Below are 21,420 nucleotides of genomic sequence, written 5' to 3' on the forward strand. Positions count from 1 at the left end.
AGGCTTCAAAGCAGCTCTTTGATTGAGGGTGCTACTCCAGCTACTCCAGAAAACAGCCAGGCTTTGAGGCTGCAAGTCTATTCACTGCTATTCCACCTGGTCAATAAATGATTCCCATGAGCCACAGCAATGTGTGGCCAGGCAAAGCTAGTAGCATATAGAGCTAAGAAAACTGCAAACCAAAGAAGACATACACTTCAGGAACTAGATTGAAACATTATAAAATAGACAAAACATTGAATAGAGGAGGCTTGAGAATGTTGCTATCTCCAACACAAAAGTGGTTTTGCCAGTTTCCTTCGCTGGAATATAGCTTAATCAGGACTTGGCATTTATTGGTGGTCTCCCATCCAAGTACTAACCAAAGCCAGCCCTGCTTAGCTTCCAAGATCAGGCAAGATTATGTGCATTTGGGGTATTTAGGTGTTCATAGGCATACTACAGCACCCAAAAGACAGCACACTTGCTACCCAAATAAGTGTGATACTGTGAATACACAATCTGTGTTTAGCATGTTTCTATAAGAGGGCATTGCAGAGTACCAGCAAAATATGTATGTTTAGCCCATAGGAGAATGTGATATTTCCCAGAACAGAAGTGCTTTCTAAGAAAAGATGTAACCCTAAATAACAAGCATATATTGTTTGGGGAAAGGCTCTGGTGGTAAAGAACTGGCTGCTGAATCATGTTGTGTTACAAAGCTATTGTGCTGAAAAGTCAGTTGCCTGTTCAAGGTTGAACTGTTGTTGAAAGGAAGAAAAGACAGCCCTGACAGCAGAAGATGAGGACACAAAGATGAAATTACTTCAAACCAGTGCAGAGGAATCTTTTTTAGTTACTGGTACAGCTCTGGTAACTATCACTGAAAGTAAGCCATTGCCAAGAGAGAAGCCTTATAGGAAGCAACTCCTTGTACCGAACTGAGAGAATAGCAGATCGGCATTTTATTTTCTGAAAATATGTTCTCTCAATCTGACACATTCTATTAGACTCAGCTTTTTTATTTTTTATTGTTTTTGAAGGGAGAAATGCAAGCTTTTAAATTATTAAAAACAGGATAGCTGTGATAAAAAGAAAAGGAGGAGAGGAGAAGGAATCTTGCAGTATCTTAAGACTAATTGATATATTTTAGCATGAGCCTTTGTGGATTTCAGTCCATTTCCACACTGGCGTATGTGCAGCATGGCATAATTAATAGCTATCAGGGAACATGTGCGGTAGAGACCTCCTAGGGTACATAATATATTAAAATGTGCTTGTCAACTTCACAACTACAAGTTCTTCCCATTCCCCCCAAGCAGTCAGATTTTGGCTCCCAAATATGCAAATCTTTCTGCTCATTCAGAGATACAAAACCAAAATGCACCCATGTGGCACCACTCAAGACCTCAGATATACAAGTTCATTGCCAAGACGATTGCAAGGCGATTATTGCATCATAACAAACCAAGCAATGACCTCAAGCGATGGCAAGTTAACAGGAGAGATCAGAAACCCAGAAGGAAATTGCAAAAGTATTGAGATCAGAAGAAAGGAAGAGAAATCGTTGCAGATCAAGTATCTTCAGTGTAGACAAGGGGCTAGAGGACCAAAGGAAAGTTTCACATCTGTGGAAAAACAGCCTAGCCGACCTTATACAAGCAACTTCCAGATCAGATATCTTCTAGAGAAAACAGAAGTGGAGAAGTAAGAGTTGCATAACCAAAGAAAAGCAATTACAAGTAAGCAACCTATAATTCCTCATATGGAAGAATACCAAGCTAATTTAAGTGTTATCACCAGGGGCCATGGTGGCATAATGGGTTAAACCCTTGTGCCTGCTGAAATGCTGACCTAAAGGTTGGTGGTTCGAATCCACGAGATGGGGTGAGCTCCCATCTGTCAGCTCTAGCTTCCCATGCATGGACATGACAGAAGCCTCCCAGCAGGGTGGTAACACATCCGGACGTCCCCTGGGCAATGTTTTTGTAGCCGGCCGATTCTCTCACACCAGAAGCGACTTGCATATGACACGATAAAAAAGAGAAAAACACCAAACTCATTGTAACCGATTCAAAGATACAACTTTGAGAACTTGAACTTCCAGAGGAAGATTCTCCGACAGCAGCGAGGACTATAGAATGCCAGTGTTAGAGATGGAGAGGCCCTTTAAAAAATCCATGTTTAAAACCATGCTCTCCAGTATAGAGGTTCCTAAAGGTAATATAAACCAGGCAAGGTTAAAGCATACCTCAGTTAAAAATAAGATCCAATGGACACAAGGATGTACTAATTAAATACCATCAAGACGTGTATATAACTAGAATAAGACCCCAGTATCCCTGAGATACATTTCTGGCTGGACCAGTTACCTTAAACTATGGATATGACTGAATACCATAAAATTACCTGACTTCTAGTCCTAGCATACCATACTCTTCTACAAATCTCTTGGTCCTTCTACTCAACTCTATAGTAATTTCTGGGGAAAGACATACCTGTCCAGAAAAAAAATGATCAGGATGTCAGAGAGCAAAATGTTATTTCAAGTATGTGTTGTGGCACAACCTTAGGGAAGGGAGATTACCTGATAAACTAGGAGCCCTATTTTAATGGTTTCTAAGCAGTTGCACTGCTTCTAAGTCCCACTTTGTCTTATTCAGAAAACTGCTGTAGAGCTGGGCCCACAAAATTATCAGTCTGGGATGGATAAATCCATTCCTGGTTTTAGTATAAAGTTTAGGAGCTATCCAAAGTGCTCAATCTTGAATAGTTCCAAAGGTTCTTGGATGACTTTTTAAATGTTTAGATATGTTAGAAATAGCAACTTCCCAAGCTTTCACTATTTGTTTGTGTGTATATATATAGTAACTGTATTCTATGAGTACTGTATGTTGATTTGCCAGTTTGACTTACCTCTTTGGTGTAGGAGGGGTTATAGACATGTAATTGTACTGAGCATGTTCAGGCTCAGGACTCCATTTTGTATTCATATTTGCATCAGACCTCAGTGGAGGTGGATGCATGTCAGTTGCTGTTTGGACTTCAATGGATAAAGTATGACTTGTGGAGTACACTTATACCTAAAGACTATGGACTATTGATTAAGAATGACACCCTGTGTACTCAACACAGAGAGAAGCTATATCCTATCTATAATTGAACTTTAGTAAGAAATGTTCCTGTATGGTGAATTAATACAAGATGTTTATGAGTAAACAAGATATGTTATTTTTCAAAGAAGACTTTGTTTTCATCTCTGAGTGCATTATTTAAACCAAGAGGTTTCAATGGAGTGTAATTACAACTGCAAAGAAACAACCATCCTCTGCTAACCAAATATAGTTTTGTTGTGGCATGCCTTTAACCTTGGCAGTTTAAATACATGGTTCTTCAGTTCAACAACTGAGTTACCAGTGTGCCATTATATGGATGCTTGTGAATATCACTTGTTCAAAGGGTTGACTTCTAATAAGGTCATGCTTTTCTTGACTAGTGGTTTTCAAAAGGTGGTCTCCACATGTTCGAGGAGATTCACATTTGCCAAATGGATATGACATCATTTTTATCTTTTCAGTAAGGTTATGATTGACATTTATTCCCAAAAGGATATGTGCACAGAGACTGGGTGCAGTTATTTCCAATTGGTTATGGGATTTCTAATAGGTTATGTCCAACAGACTAAAACTTACATAGAATCTACCATCTCAAAACTACTATAATAGTAATAATACTTTATTTATAACCCATGCTGTCTCCCTGGGGGGACTCAATACTAACCTCAATATAATCCCCATTATTTATAAACCCTAGTTAATTCTTTCAGCTTCTATTTATTTAGTAAAAATCTTATTGACTTGCACAGGTCATTCACAAAAAGTTTCCAGGAGAGCAGTAAAGTAATACAGTTACACCATTGCGATTAATTTGTTTATGGTGACATAAGAATTTGCAGGTATCAGTCCGTAGTGGTTCGATAGTTACAAAGGCTCAAACTAAAATAAAACAAAGAAATAGCTGTGTTAGTCTGGATCAGTATGCAAAGAGATCTTGTAGCATTTTTGACACTAACTGAGAGAAACAAGTTGGTATCATAAGCTTTTTTAAACTTAACTCTACTTCATCAAATGCATGAAGTGAAGTGCCTTGGAACAGATATTTATCATAGATATAAATATCCGTTCCTAGGCACTTCACTCCATGCATCTAATAAAGTAGACTTAGTCTATGAAAGCTTATGCTAACAACTTCTTTCTCTCAGTTATTTTCACAGGTGCTAGAAGATCCAATTGCATGCCAGAACAAATCGTGAATCTCAGAAATGCTACTGGATTTCGTTATGCTTTTTTATGCTGAAGCAGACTGAGGAAGTATCTACACTGTAGAATTAAAGCAGTTTATGTGGTGTTCAACTGACATGGCTCAATGCTATAGAATAACAGAATTTGTAGTTCTGTTGAGGCACCTGCATTTTTTGGTAGCGAAAGCTAAAGGCCTTGTAAAACTACAACTTCTATGATTCCATAGCATTCAACCATGGCAGCTAAAGTGGTATCAAACTGAATTCACTCTGAGACAGCTATCTCTTTTAACGCAACCACAGGGAGAGTAGTTATTACTCAAAATATTAAATTCACTTCAGTTGTTCCTAATTATTTTCTTTTAAATGTGAATGATGTATACATAAAATAGGATTGAGTTTGTATGTGCTAATTGCATACAGGCTATCCAGAAATTTCCCTATTAAGTGGCACAGAAAGTTGCCGTGTATCATGGACTATAAATGCATTAAGTCTCTATTTGTGACGATGGAAAAGCAAGCAATGGTTTTCAAATTTAAATATGCTGTCTTAACATTAAATCACTGAATGATTATTTTGCCATTTACTTTTCACAGACCTCAAATATAATCCTCCAGTGCCAATGATGACTGTTTGCATTCCAGATCTGTCATCATAACATAATTGGTCTCGCTACAGCCTCTAGTGGACAAAAGTGATCCATCGCGCATGATCTCTGTGTACAGGAAGCTCAAAGAAATTCCTTTGGAGTCTGGCCAATTACCTTTGGAATAGTTCTGCTTGGGGCAATTCACACATCCACAACTTTATTTCAGGCCACCACCCTTGAACGCAGCTGGGGCAGGTCAGCCTAAGTCTACGATACCAGCCTTTGAATATGTATTTTCTCTGTTAACCAACTTCAAGCACAGAGCAGGCCCTAACAATTTATATTAGATAATATCCCAGAATTCATTTGTGTTTTTCAGTGAACACATTCAGAAGATTCTGGTTACAGAACTAACATCATTATTTGTAGAACTGTATTCTCTCTTACGATCTGCTTTTAAATTTTGTATTGCTTGATCTCATTTTACGAGGGTTGAATGAAAAGTAATGCCTCCACCTTCATTACTTGGGTTTGGATGGGAATATTTTAATAAATCAGACACAAAAATAATCCTTAGGATGTGCTCTTTAACTACCACTATTCACTTTCCCACATTATCCCCAGACAATTGGATACATTTCTGCCAATGATGAACAAGTTTTCTGAAGCCGTCATGGAAGAAGTTGACACTCTGTTTCCGCAACCAGTGTCTCACAGTACCCATCGTGCACCGATCTTCCGATAGCCAAGCAAAGCAATAATGTGACCCACACGTTCTTGTGAAATGCTGATTATGCTTGAAATTTCTCTCTGAGTGATATGACTATCATCCTGAATCAATCTGTCAACCTTTTGCTTGTGAAACTCGGTGGTTGCTATCACAGGATGTGCAACTCTTTGTTTGTCATGCAAGCAGAGCCGGCCCTAGGTATTTTTCAAGTGTAGGCGAAAAGAATTTTGGCGCCCCCCCCCCCAAACCAATCACTGAAAAATAAAAGCGTTGGATAAGCGAAAATGTTGGATAATAAGGAAGGATTAAGGAAAAGCCTATTAAACATCAAATTACATTATGATTTTACAAATTAAGCATCAAAACATCATGTTTTACAACAAATCAATAGAAAAAGCAGTTCAATACATGGTAATGTTATGTAGGAATTACTATACAGTAGAGTCTCACTTATCCAGCACTCGCTTATCCAACGTTCTGGATTATCCAACACATTTTTGTAGTCAATGTTTTCAATATATTGTGATATTTTGGTGCTAAATTCATAAATACAGTAATTACTACATAGCATTACTGCGTATTGAACAACTTTTTCTGCCAAATTTGTTGTCTAACATGATGTTTTGGTGCTTCATTTGGTTTAAAATCATAACTTAATTTGATGTTTAATAGGCTTTTCTTTAATGCCTCCTTATTATCCAACATATTCGCTTATCCAACATTCTGCCGGCCCGTTTATGTTGGATAAGTGAGACTCTACTGTATTTGCAAATTTAGCACTAAATATTGAACAGGGATATAGGGCAGTGTGGACTTAGATAACCCAGATAGCCCTCAGTATTAAAAAAAACTCTAAAATCAGGACAATAAATAAAGAACAACACTCTGAAAACAGAAGAAACCCAGACAGTAAACAATCAGGGACAGCTAACACCTCCTAAAAAAAGATTCTCCCAGGCAAGAAGAAGGCAGGCCTTGAAGCCACAGGGCCATTAAATGCTAATCAAGGTGATTAATTACAACATTCACACCTACAGTAGAGTCTCACTTATCCAAGCTAAACGGGTCGGCAGAAGCTTGGACAAGCGAATATCTTGGATAATAAGGAGGGATTAAGAAAAAGTCTATTAAACATCAAATTAGGTTATGATTTTACAAATTAAGCACCAAAACTTCATGTTATACAACAAATTTGACAGAAAAAGTAGTTCAATACGCAGTAATGTTATGTTGTAATTACAGTATTTACAAATTTAGCACCAAAATATCACGATATTTTGAAAACATTGACTACAAAAATGGCTTGGATTATCCAGAGGCTTGGATAAGCGAGGCTTGGATTAGTGAGACTCTACTGTACTTCAAAGAAGAGTTCTTTCTCCCACCCTGGACCTTCTACAGATATATAAACCCTACATACCTAGCTTCCAAGTTCCCACAGACCTCACAATCTCTGAAGGCCCCAAAGGTGGGCTCACGTGGTGCGAAGGTGGGATCGCGCCGGGCGGAAGGCCCAGCGCGGGCACCAGGAGGTCCGAAGGAGAAGGAGGTGGAGAGTGGCGCCCTCCTCCCAGGATGATGGCGCCCCCTGGGCGATGGCGCCACAGGCAAGTGCCTAGTTCGCCTTATGGTTGGACCGCCTCTGCATGCAAGTCAGATGTTCCCACCTCAACATCTTTAAACTTACTCGCTCAACGACGCACAATACTCACATCAACACAATACCATAAACAGCTTGCATTCTCTGATGAATCTCCTTTGGGGTGACACCTTCTGCTGTCAAGAATTACGAAGTTACGAAGGTGGAGGCATTACTTTTCATTCAACCCTTGTAACTTGTATCTTGTGGATTTTTAGCACTTTTTAAAAATGTATTGTGAGCTTATAATCTTGAAGTGGGGGGGAAGCCATAGAGAAATAAACAACAATAACAATAGCAACAAGCATATTAGCAATGTCCTTATTGGGTTTATGAAAGGAAAATATTTACTCATTCTGAAGCTATGTATTTATTTATTCCTCGATCCCCCTCCCCCAATATTTTTCTCCTTTCTTTTCAAGCTGTTTTGCTGAACATTTCCAAAAGACAAAAGGGTGTTATCATTATAAGCATAAAAAGGAAACAAAAACAGCTGTGTGGTCCATGCATGAAATAAAAAATGAGAGTTGGACACAAACCTTTATCAGGACCAACCAAACTGAAAGTGTAAACAACCCAACAGATTCCTCCTTTTTATAATATTACTAAGTAGTATTAAGAAGTAAAATACAAATTAAAGGGCTCTCAGCATAAGATACATACATGTATAGTAGTACATATTTCTATAGGTCACACTACAATCATGGGCAAGTATTCTATTAGTGATATGCATGCACATGTGCAGTTGACATGCACCAAAGTCACATTTTGGATTGGGCACAGAAGGTTCTTCACTCCATCTAAAAACCTCCCAGTGTCAAACAGTGGGAGGGATCCCTGCTGCTGTTGCATATCTGAGGGAAATAGCACTTCCAGGTTTTCAAAATAATAATCAGGAAAAGTCAAAATTACAGTCATGTAGGGTTAACCATCAGGAAGTGCCGATTAAGAAGTTCATGCTCTACCTGTATACCCAATGAAAGTGTCAATTTCAGTTAACTATGTGTTTCTCTGTAAGACAAACATATTGTCTATATTCGTAAGTTACCCTGCAGTCCAGAAATTTTCATCAATCAAACTAAACACATGTATGCACTTATCCACAGGTAAATATTGTACCTTAACTCATAAAAAAGATCCTCTTCTCTGAGCAGTGGCAAAAGATGACAACTTTGTGTGTCCTGAGAGAAACAAAAAAAAGTACTGACCCCTCAATCCTCCACTGGGATGCCTTTTTTGAATGCTTAGGTAAAGGTAAAGGTTATCCCCTGACGTTAAGTTCAGTCGTGACTGACTCTGGGGGTTGGTGCTCATCTCCGTTTCTAAGCCGAAGGGCCGGTGTTGTCCATAGACACCTCCAAGGTCATGTGGCCGGCATGACTGCATGGAGCCCCGTTACCTTCCCACTGGAGCGGTACCTATTGATCTACTCACATTTGCATGTTTTCTAACTGCTAGGTTGGCAGGAGCTGGGGCTAACAGCGGGCGCTCATTCTGCTCCTGGGATTTGAACCTGGGACCTTTTGAATGCTTAGACAGGGAAATTTCTAGCCTCCTGTGGAAGTATTGGTGCATTCCCCTCTCTGTGGTATCCCCTTCAACTTATTCATAAGTCATATCAAAATCCATAATTTTGGCTCCAAAACTTGCTCCTGGCTTATACATGAGGTCAACGTATGCCTGAGTATATACAGTACATGATGTACACATTTCTGCTTCTACAGGACTTTTGCATCTTGTTCAGTCTATTTAAAAAGAAAGACATTCAAGCTCTCAAACAGGGGACATTCCTTATAATAAGAGATAACTGGCAACCCCAGTGGGCAGGCAGGGGTGAGGCAAGGCCATGAGAACCATGAAAATCCAGTTGCTTTCAGCTCCCAAAGGAATGATAAATGGATGCAGTCAATTTGAGAGCAGACCATCATTTCTTCCCAACAGATCCCCCCCCCCCCCCCACTGAGACCAACTGCTTCTCTATGGTCTTAACCATCCCCCTTCCTCCCACCCCCATCAGTATGTGATAGCAGCAGGGGTCCCAGGCATGACAGCTGCCAGGCAGTAGAAAGATGCAGAGCGACACTCGCATGCAGGATTTCAGCTGTAATCTGCCACAACTCAAACTTGAAAGACATGTGTCTCTATCCACCTACAGCGATAATCACACATTCCTTGCTAAATTAGGAATTGCACTTACAAGTATGTGCTCCAGATCACATCAGCTTTCCTGATCTGCATGCATTGGTCTCAGCATTCGATCAAGGATCACAAATATACCACTCTACCTCCATGAACGCAACAGCTCTTGTCTGATTTCAAAAGCTAAACAGTGTTGGTCATAATTATTACTTGGAGAGGTGACTAGAAGACGTTTACTTCTTGGGAGGAGAGCAATGACCAATCTCGATAAAATAGTGAAGATTACTGACATCACACTAGCAACGAAGGACCACAGAGTTAAAGCAATGGTATTCCTCGTAGTTACCTATGGATGCGAGAGCTGGACCATAAGGAAAGCTAGACGAAAGAAGATAGACGCTTTTGAACTGTGGTGTCGGAGGAAAATTCTGAGTGTGCCTTGGACCGTAAGAAGATCCAACCAGTCCATCCTCCAGGAAATAATGCCGGACTGCTCGCTGGAGGGAAGGATATTAAAGGCAAAGTTGAAGTACTTTGGCCACATAATGAGAAGACAGGAAAGCTTGGAAAAGATAATGATGCTGGGGAAAATGGAAGGAAAAAGGAAGAGAGGCTGACCAAGGGCAAGATGAATGGATGGTATCCTTGAAGTGACTGGCTTGACCTTGAAGGAGCTGGAGGTGACGACAGCCGACATGGAGCTCTGGCGTGGACTGGTCTATGAGATCACGAAGAGTCGGAAGCAACTGAACAAATAATCAACAACAACAGGAGACTAGCAGGGAATATCAAGCATCATCAGGTAGACCAAGGGGTCCTCAAACTAAGGCCCATGGGCCAATGTGGCACTTCAAGGTCATTTACCTGCCCACCCTAAACGTTAGACTTAGGGTTGCCCTAAGTCTGAAACGACTTGAAGGCTCACAACAACAACAATCCTCCTTAACTTGACTATCACATCAGCCAAAAGCAGGCACATATTTTCCATTGAAATACTAGTAAGCTTACGTTAGTTAAAATTGTTCAGCTTAAATATTGTAATTTTTTGCATGATAAATAAGATATGTACAGTGTGCATAGGAATTCATTCATTTTTTTTTTCAAATTATTGTACAGTCCGCCCAGCCAAGAATCTAAGGGACTCTGAATTGGTCCTCTACTTAAAAGGTTTGAGAAACCTTGAGGAAAAGCAAGGAGATAATCCTGCCTGAAACCCTGGACCGTCACTGCCAGTCAGGGCTTAACAACACTGGCCTAGATAGGTCAATGGTCTGACTCGATATGAAACTTTTGACAGTGATTACCGTGTTTCCCCGAAAATAAGAGTGTCTTATATTAATTTTTGCTCCCAAAGATGCTCTAGGTCTTATTTTCAGGAGATGTCTTATTTTTCCATGAAGAAGAATTCACATTTATTGTTGAACAAAAAATGAACATTATATACTGTACAGTAGTTGTCATCACAAACCAGCATAACCAGACAAACTGAATCCTATCAAGAATTTGTTACTACTAATATTTCCATGTACAACACTTTATGGTACGTACATTTACCAATCCTGCATGCTCTGGTGTTCTGTTCATTGGGCATGCTTCCAAACAAAAACTTTGCTAGGTCTTACTTTTGGGGGAGGCCTTATATTTAGCAATTCAGCAAAACCTCTACTGGGTCTTATTTTCTGGGGATGTCTTATTTTAGGGGAAACAGGGTAGTTAATCTCGAGGATAAGGATTTACAGTAACAAGCCCTCTTTTTGCTTATAGGAATGACTGTGTTTTAATCTAATGTTCATAATTTTATTAATTTTTATTACAGTAGAGTCTCACTTATCCAAGACTCGCTTATCCAAGGTTCTGGATTATCCAATGCATTTTTGTAGTCTAATGTTTTCAATATATCATGATATTTTGGTGCTAAATTAGTAAATACAGTAATTACAACATTACATTACTGTGTATTGAACTACATTTTCTGTCAAATTTGTTGTATAACATGATGTTTTGGTGCTTAATTTGTAAAATCATAACCTAATTTAATGTTTAATAGGCTTTTCCTTAATCCCTCCTTATTATCCAAGATATTTGCTTATCCAAGGTTCTGCCGGCCCGTTTAGCTTGGATAAGTTAGACTCTACTGTACTTGATTGTGCTGTATTTTGTGTTTTATATCATTTGGATGTGTCATTTATTGCTTATTCTACCTTATATCATTTATTGTATTGCACTTATTGTGTTACTTATGTTGTAAGCTGCCCAGAGTCCCCTGGGGAGAGGGCGTGGGATATAAATATACCTCCTCCTCCTTCCTCTTGATTAAAAATGCCAATACTGTGTCTACCTTTATTAAACTGCTTATTCAAGGCTAGAGGAGACTGAATCCAGAAACGTCTTCACCATGATCTCACAAAATAGGTGATTATTAAAATTATCAGAATGTCTGTGTATGTGTGTGCATATATATCTTCATATCTTAATCAGGAGCACAAGTGTGGAATTATCTCACAACAAATATAGGCAAATGAGCACACATAGGTTTTACTATACCTCAGCATTTGATATCAAACCTGGATATCTCCCCAGAAGCACAAATATAGTATGCAATCACAAGTTATTGGACTTTAAACCAGGCATTATCAAGTCAGGTTTGTTGATTCTTGTTATGCTAAAGGTTACATCAGCTGGGCAGTTGTAATCATCTCTACTCAGAAGTATTCATCCTTGAGTTCAATGTAATTATAGTTTCTCGACTGTAGTGGAAATTATCATAATTCAGATTCTTCCTCCATTATAGTCAAAATTCAGCATTTTCTTGTTTTATTGTCATATGTGCATATTTAGTAGCTGAATATGAAAATTTAAATGAAACTTGCGTATTTTGGAAGATAGCAAAACTCACCAAATATGTATAACATATAAAATATGTAGGTCTCATTGAAAAAGCGAAAGGAAAAAGAACTGGAAACATAAACTACATTCTGACAAAGTCTCAGGATGTATAGAAGAGTTTAATTCCCATATACCACAACACATGTCGGTTTGGAAATATCTACATGGCCTTCTTCGGAGTTATTTTAAAAAAATGAAGAATACAATACGTGTGTCATATTAATTATAAACAAGGCATAGACTGAAAAAGTACAGTACAGCTATACATCAGTTACCAAAGCAGATAACAGAAAGGTTTGTGCCAAAGGTAGAAATAACATGGAAAGAATACTGATTGGCACCTACACTACAAAGAGAAAGATCATTTTAACATTTTCAGAAAACTTTTGTGTCCAAAACTAATAATTTGCACATGTAAAATGAAACAACCAGGTCAGGTAAGCCAAGCATAAGAAAAACGTATTTGGACCTATCTAGAGACTACTTGAAAGCTTCTGGAATGCATCCAGGGATGTTTTTTTTTTCTTTCGCCAACCTCCATTTTTCTTATGACTTCCATTTTGGTGGAGCTTATAGTTTGGTGCTTTTAAAACATGCTGCGGGTAACTGAAGAGGGAAGTGTAACTGCTTTTTGCTTTTCTCTGTTTTGCTGTTCATGAATGCTGAATACAGCTGCAGTTTAACTTTCCTGTTTCAGGGAGGCACACATAGCTAGCTACAGTAGGATCAGTCAAGTTGAATCCCATTCTATCCCAGGTCAAGCTTTATTGCACAGTTTACTACATTTGATACTGATAATCTGTGTTTCTCTAGCCTTCTTCCACTGTCAATGCTGATTCTGTGAAAAAGCTTCCACCTAGCAGAGGGTGAGGAAGAAAATATGGTGGCTGAGTGGACATAAAATATTTTGTTAAAAAGAGCTTCTTTGTCACAGGCTTTGTTAACAGAGGTATGCCAGTATAGAGTCTTTTCCTGTTTAACATATTTAAATAATGTATATCATGTACAAGTTGACATAATGCATTCATGCATATATATACAATTCTACAATTGTTCAATGCATAATTATATACACACACACACACACACACACACACACACACACACACACGTATACAGTAGAGTCTCACTTATCCAACATAAACAGGCCGGCAGAATGTTGGATAAGCGAATATGTTGGATAATAAGGAGAGATTAAGGAGAAACCTATCAAACATCAAATTAGGTTATGATTTTACAAATTAAGCACCCAAACATCATGTTATACAACAAATTTGAAAGAAAAAGTAGTTCAATAGGCAGGAATGCTACGTAGTAATTACTGTATTTACGAATTTAGCACCAAAATATCACAATGTATTGAAAACATTGACTACAAAAATGCGTTGGATAATCCAGAACGTTGGATATGCGAGTGTTGGATAAGTGAGACTCTTCTGTAGTCTGTTCTTTTAACTGCCCCTAAACAAGGTTGTGCAATTATTTCAAGGCCAAAATCGTTGGAAAGTTCTTTCTTTTTTTATATTTCTTTAAGAAAGATCAACTAATACCTACCCTGTTCTTTAATATTCTTTAATATTCAGCAGTCCTAACTGGATACTGTTAATGGCTGCCATTTCCCTTTGGGGCAGTAAACCTATACTCAAACACAAGGGAAATTTCATTATTTCAGCAAAGGAAGCAAGTGAGAGTCCAAAAGTGGTAGGCTTAAATAAATAAATGGCTGATGCTGGTTGAGGGACTCCCTCCTGGGACTTGGAAGGTGCTGAACAGATTGTGCTCTGGCACCACGAGATGCAGAGCCAACATTAAGAAATGGGGTTACAAAGTGGAGTCCACAACATGCGAGTGTAGCAAATCACAGACCACCTACTACAATGCAGTCTAAGCCCTGCTACATGCACAATGGAGGGCCTTTTATAGCAACACCAGAGGCACTCCAAGTGGCCAGCTACTGGTCAAAGGACATTTAGTATAATGCTAAGTTTTTTAAACTTTGTGTTTTCAAATACATTACAACTTGTACCCTCGGTTTGCTTTTGACATGATAAATAAATAAGCAAAGGAAATATTTGTGCCATGCATCACGTTGCTAGACATTCATTAGTTATTATTCCATAATGTAAAATAGCACCAAGAGCTCTTCCAGCTCTATCTTTCTGTGATTCTATTAAATAAAAGCAAGCTGTGGAAATGAGGTCACATTATCACACATCGTATTTTATTAGCCATGAAAGAAGAAGCAGATTGAAGACTCATGTTGGCAGTAACTACACACCAACCACCACCCTTCACGGTAGTCTAAATTAGGGATGGGGAAGTATGTAATCTTTTAGGAGTGGTGGGAACTACAACTCACCTTAGAGCCAATAAGAATAGTACAGGCCACGAGATACAGTACAGTTCAACAGCATCTCAAGGGTTACATATTCTGCATCTCTGGTCAAAATATTAAAAAGCTGCCAAATATATTAAACTTAAAATGTCTGAGTTAGTGCGGCTGAGTAAATTAAGTACGCTCAGGAGCAACTCCCTGCTCACTTAAGCAGAGGACTGGTTGAATCTAAATAATGTACTCTTGTTCTCTAGGTGCATCTACATTGCAAAATTAATGTAGTTTGACAGCACTTTAACTGCCATGGCTCATTGGTATGGAATTGTGGAAGTTGTAGTTTGGTGAGGCACCAGTATCTTTTGACAGAGAAGGCTAAAGACACTAAAATTTCAGCTCCAATGACAGTTAGTGGTGCCAGACTGTATTAATTCTACAGTATAGATCCACCCTCTGATTAACTTTAACTGTTTAACTTTTCAGAACACATATTACTTGGGTAATATGTAAAGGTAAAGGCAAAGTTTTCCCCTGACGTTAAGTCCAGTCATGTCTGACTCTGGGGGTTGGTGCTCATCTCCATTTCTAAGCCGAAGAGCTGGCATTGTCCGTAGACACCTCCAAGGTCATGTAATGGGTAATATGTACTATAACAGAAATCCTAACAAAAGAAAACTTCAATATAGTCAATTCCACAACTTGCTCATTGTTGGAGGAACATGGTGTAATACCACACTAACATGTGTACACAGCCTATATCACACATCCATCAACTTCTAATGAACCCTCCAGAAACAGCTTCCGTTGGGATTTCTACGCCTTCTTCATCAGATTAATAGCCACAGTTTAATTGAATCTAATACCTTATTTAGAACAGCAAGCACAAACCATGGAGTTGCCTGAAGGAAACAAACAAATTGCTATGTAAAATAAAAGATACAAGATATGCAAGAAAGGAAACACAACAATATTAAATTTTGCTTTCTGTCAGTCTTACGAGTTATCAAAATTAGTAAATTCTTTAGATTAAAAATATTGAATTTATTCATTTTACTTTAATTTCTATGCCACTGATCCAAATTCTTGTATCTTTTGCGGACATTGAGAACAGCTCCAAACATTATGACTGACTCAAAAACAAAAACACACACACAAGCTGACAGATCCAACAGTGATTTTGCCTGCTTCCCAGGGCTAGCTGTTTTCTCTGCCCTCCCTATGCTAATTTATAGGCCTTTTGGCCTGGGTTGCCTTGAATTGTGAGTCACAGCAGGCTCACCAAATGTGGTTCAGATAGTAGATCTTTCTGCCCAATTCCCTTTTAAAGTTCCTGCTTTTATGTTAAACATGCAGCTTCTCCTGAGCACTTATGCCCAAGATTTGCAGCACTACACTACGATTGTGGCCTCTTTCAGCAACCCACACAACATAAGTTCTAGTGATTCTGATACTGCTTTATGCAATCTGAAAGGAAACAGAGAGCCAGTGTGTGGTTACTGGATTTCACCCACACACCACACAGCGTGTCTATGAATAGACTGCATGGAGCTCAGTCTGTCAAAGTGAGACCTTTCTGCTAGAATGAGATCTGTGGATTAAGAACAATAGAATGGAAGCAGTGAACACACCATCTATTGAATGTGCTTTAACAGTTGAGGTGAGGAATCAAGTGCTGCTTAGATCCCAAAATATGTTATTTGCCACAGCGGCCAAAATCGTACACTTTGGATATTCATTGCCAATGGATCACTCAGGAGGAGGTTTTTTTAAAGTACCCAGGAGGATGCAAGAGAGAGTGAATTCTCAATTTGGTTTGGTATAATTGTGTGAGGTAAGATTTCACTTAGTTCTCATGTAACTCCAACAGTGATATGCTATCACGAAGCACAGTTATTCTCCATTGGAGAATAACTAAAGAACAATGCATTGTCGAAGGCTTTTATGATCGGAATCACTGGGTTGCTGTGAGCCTTTCGGGCTGTATGGCCATGTTCCAGAAGCTTTCTCTCCTGACGTTTTGTGCACATCTGTGACAGACATCCTCAGAGGTTGCAAGATATATTGGAAACTAGGCAAGGGAGGTTTATATATCTGTGGAAGGTCCAGGGTGAAAGAAAGAACTCTTGTCTGTTGGAGGCTGGTATGGATGTTGTAATTAATCACCTTGATTAGCATTTGATGGTCCTGTGGCCTCAAGGCCTGGCTTCTTCCTGTTTGGGAGAATCTTTTCTTTGGAGGTGTTGTAGTGGAACCTTTGTGCTACGGTCCTTGTTGAGCGCAGTGGAGGGATTGGAGACGGACAACTGGAGTAATTCCAAGAAAGCAGTTTTATTTGGCTAGTGGCCACTAGGGTTCCCCCTCGCACAAAATAAGTGCTTTTCCCAGGGAGAACCCCCAGCGGCGGGCTGAGTAAATATTTATACACACTACAGGGTTCGGGTTATGCCCGCCCACAAGCAAATTCATTGGCTTAGAGTTGTGACGCTGCCTGACTTGGACCCAATCAGCGCTGACCAGCGGTCCGGCCGCACTCTTTCTGTGCCGTGTTCACAATCATTCAGAGCGCCTGCGTGCGCATGCGCTGTTTGTTTATCTTTAGCTTTCATTTCTTCAGAAACACATGATTTCCCAGAAATCACATGTTTCTGTGAGTTTATGCACCCGGGTCGCTAGCCGTCGCCATCTCTGCCCATATATGGTATTTCCTGGGGTTCTTTAACCTCCCGCCTCACTCCCCCATTTTCTTTTTGCGAAGCGCATGTACAAAAGCTGAAGCAAAGCATTATGGTTCCATCCAATCCCGCTTGGCTTGGAGTATGGCTATCTTTTCTCCAGGTAAAGATTGTGTGACACACCTAGTACACATTTGCATCATTATTGGAGTGCAGCACATAACTATGAGAACAATGAACAATCCTAAAATCCCTACCAACAATATGTCCTTCAACCATTCTACTGAGGGTAACCAGCTAGTCACCCAGGAGAAGGGAGACCAACCTTCTACCTCCTGGACATTATTGTAAATTAGCTTTTGCAATGACTCGATGTCATCTTCAATAGTACTATTCAAGTTATGAAATTTCACTACACAACGCCCTCTAACCATGGCGCATAACCCCCCCCCTGGCCGCCAGTAGGTAGTCAAGGGCCAACTTATGCTGTAGGGCCATCTGGCTGATTTCTTCTACTTCAGACTGGATTTCCCGGAAAATTTTACCAGTGGCATTTATGGACTTTTCAAGGCGGCAAGTCAGGCCTAGAACACTTCTACGATTTGCTTGAGCTACAATCCCTGGGTAGGCACCCAGGGTCAACAAGCCTGTGATCAGGCCTCCTCCTACACGGGAGGCTTCTGAACCTGACAGGGCCTTGTTAATAATGACCTCATCCGAGCATTCTGGTCCTAGAGGGCCTGTTTGCACAATGTCCCGTTTCAGGCACTGATGCCTTTTGTGCAAGACCTGAACTGGGAATGTCAAATAACCCACACCGACACACTGGTAGTTGCCGGGGTGATAATTTGTGGCCCATTTATCAAAGTAAAACCATAGATTTGGATCCCTAATTTGCCATAACGGACAGAGGCTTTTACCTAGGCTCAGTTGGGTTAATTGTTGCAGTATGTTCATATAAGATTTTAGGCCCTCAATAGAATCATTCACACTAAATGTAGGATAATCTGGATACATGCTAGCCCACTCGGTTGCGGTTAGATTTAATCGTGAGACATAAGATGTATTAAATCGTCCATGTAGATAGAACCGGTCTCGACAATGGGAGTAATTGCCTAATCGGGAAAAGAACGCCTGCCTAGTTCCCCAGTGTCTCCACTCAGAATTCCATATTCCCGATCCTCCACAACAGAAGCACAAACCCCTGGTGGAGGTATGGTATCTAAACCGTCGAAACCGAGTTTGATTTATTTTTTGCGGTATGCTAGAAAACACGGTAGGTGGACCCTCCTGAGCCTTGGACAATCCCTCCAACACAATCTGTGGTTCATCAATTAAATCGGGAAGAAATGAAAAATCTCCTATGGTGAGGGGGTGTTCATATATTAATGCTACCTCTTTCCCGTGCTGCTCAAACATATAATTGGCATGTTCTTTTATCCAATTCCCATGTGCTCTTTTTCCAAAAGAGAGAATAAAACTCAGCACAAATAATATACCAAACACAGTGCGCTTTCCTCCCCTCCTCATAACTTGTCTCCCACTTTTTCCTCTCAAAATGTCTAGCCACCATCTCCCGGAGAGCGCCTTTGTTGGGCCATGCTGCGACATACTTGACCACCGACGCTCCGTTGCACCCGAAGGGATCAGCTTCATGGCCTTGTTGACCCCTTAGGGAGTTGCCGGATGATCCTGAGTCTCAGGTCCTCACCAGGAACTCGCTCCGTCCGCCACTCCTCAGGTGCTAGTTTTACACGGGTGTAATGTATCCACAGCTTAATCTCCTTCACCTTCACTGCAGTGGGGGTAGACAGGAGCACAACATAGGGTCCTCGCCACTTGGGTCCCAATGGCTCAATCTTCCAATCCTTAACCAGAACCTCGTCACCTGGTGAAAAACAATGTAGAGGTGTGGTAGGGAATGGTGGGTTCAATTCAGAAATGTATTTTTCTAACTGCTGCATTTGTCTGCCCAAAGCCTGAACCTGGGCCAATGTCTGTTTCTCTCCTATGAGGTGTTGCTCAGCTCCTGTCTCTAAGGCTCCCTTCAAGTTCAAAGGCGGTCGTCCATAGAGTCTTTCAAAAGGGGAGAGTCCTGTCCGTTTCTGTGGTGTACATCTGATTCCTAATAATGCCATGGGCAAAACCACCGTCCACGGCAATCCTGTCTCTTGGCAAAGTTTCCCAAGCTGAGCCTTTAATGTCCTATTCATTCTTTCCACTTTTCCAGAAGATTGGGGTCTATATGCACAATGTAACTTCCATTTTATGCCCAAAATTCTACATAATCCTTGCACGGCCTGTTGAATATATGCGGGGCCATTATCTGATCCAATTTCTAAGGGTATGCCAAATCTAGGAATAACATCTTTCATTAGAGCTCTTGAAACCTCCACAGCCTTCTCAGTCCTTGTAGGGTAAGCCTCCACCCATCCTGTGTATGTGTCCACGAACACCAGTAAATATTTGTATCCTTTGTATGGGGGCATTTCTGTAAAGTCAGTGACTAAAGCTTCAAAGGGTACCCCACCCACATGTTGGACTCCTGGTGGCTTGAGGGGTCCTTCTCTGGGGTTATTTTTTATACATGTCCAGCATCTTCGGGCTGCTGCTGCCGTTAGGCTATGTAATCCATCGATATACAACTGTCGTCCTAGCAGATTTGCCAATGCCATTTTTCCTAAATGTGTGTTTTGGTGCATGTGTTGGACTAAGTGCCATGCCAAGTCCTTAGGGACGTAGACACGGGCGTCTGGCATCACTATGAGTTCTCCTGACCACTGACCCTTCTCCTTTAAGGCCCATTCTTCTTCCTCTGGTGTATATGTAACGTTATGTTCAGTTAATTCTACCTGTAGGGCCATTACCTGATGTTCAATATAGGGCAGCCTAGCTGCCTCTTTGGCTGCCAGATCAGCCTGCCTATTTCCTTGCACTACGGGATCGTCTCCACGTTGGTGCCCTTTACAATGCATCACAGCCACCTGCCTTGGCTTCCAAACCGCCTCCAGGAGATCCACAATCTCTCCAGCATGTTTCACGCACTTTCCTCCAGACGTGAGGAGCCCGCGCTCCTTGTACAGTGCTCCGTGTGCGTGGAGGGTAGTGAAGGCATATTTTGAGTCTGTGTAGACATTAACCCGCTTTCCGCTTGACAATTCCAACGCTCGGGTCAGGGCAATCAATTCGGCCTTCTGGGCAGAAGTCCCCGGGGGCAGTGACCCTGCTTCCAGCGTCTCTCCCCCCCACCGAACAACCGCATAACCTGAGTGTCTTTGATTATTTTCCATAAAGGAGCTTCCATCTGTGAACAGAGTGTCGTCCACCTTAGTCAGTGGCACATCCTTCAAATCCGGTCGACTGGAAAATACCTCATCCATCACCTGGGCACACTGATGGATCTTGGTGTCTCCTGGAGTCGGGAGCAAGGTGGCCGGATTCAGAGTGGAGCAAGTCTCCAGGGTCACCAGTGGGTTGTCACACAACAATCCCTCGTATTTCATTAACCTCTCACTTGTGAGCCAGCGCGGTCCCTTAGTGTCTAACAGTGCCTTAACGCTATGGGGCACCTTAACTGTCAGTGGCTGTCCTAGGGTCAATTTATTCGCTTCTTTGATTAAATCTACTGATGCTGCCACAGCCCTCAGGCAAGGTGGCAATCCACGAGCCACTGTGTCCAATTGCTTTGACAAGTAGGCAATCGGCCTTTGCCATGAACCTAGTGGTTGGATCAATACTCCAACCGCTGTTCCTTCCCGCTCTGCAGCGAACAGAGTGAATGGTTTTTCCAAATCGGGCAGTCCTAATGCTGGAGATGACATCAATGCTTCTTTTAATGCCTTAAACGCCTGTTGACATTCTTCTGTCCACTCAAACGGATCTTCTCTTCCACCTCTCGTAGCCTGGTACAGCGGCTTAGCCAACACGGCGTAGTTGGGGATCCACTGTCTGCAATATCCTGCTGATCCCAAAAATTCCCGCACCTGTCGCCGGGTACTGGGAGTGGGGATGGCACAAACAACTTCCTTTCTTTCAGCTCCTAACATCTTCTTTCCTTCGGTCAGATGGAACCCCAAATATTTCACTGTGGGACAGCACAACTGGGCCTTTTTCTTTGACACTTTGTAACCCTTCTCTTCCAATTTCTTGAGTA

At 40.8% G+C, this 21,420-nt stretch overlaps 1 protein-coding gene and 1 long non-coding RNA gene across 2 annotated transcripts in view; one reads left to right on the forward strand and one right to left on the reverse strand.

Annotated features, from left to right (window-relative positions):
• The window catches only part of atxn1 (ataxin 1), a 346,870-nt gene that overhangs the window by 316,003 nt on the left and 9,447 nt on the right, over nt 1-21,420 (reverse strand). The window lies entirely within an intron of this gene.
• On the forward strand, nt 1,195-5,439 carry LOC134298976 (uncharacterized). Its single transcript, XR_010006124.1, has 2 exons — nt 1,195-1,721; nt 4,877-5,439. It is a non-coding gene; the product is annotated as an uncharacterized LOC134298976 (long non-coding RNA).

The sequence above is a fragment of the Anolis carolinensis genome, chromosome 4 (genome assembly GCF_035594765.1).
Source record: "Anolis carolinensis isolate JA03-04 chromosome 4, rAnoCar3.1.pri, whole genome shotgun sequence".
Lineage (NCBI taxonomy): Eukaryota > Metazoa > Chordata > Lepidosauria > Squamata > Dactyloidae > Anolis > Anolis carolinensis.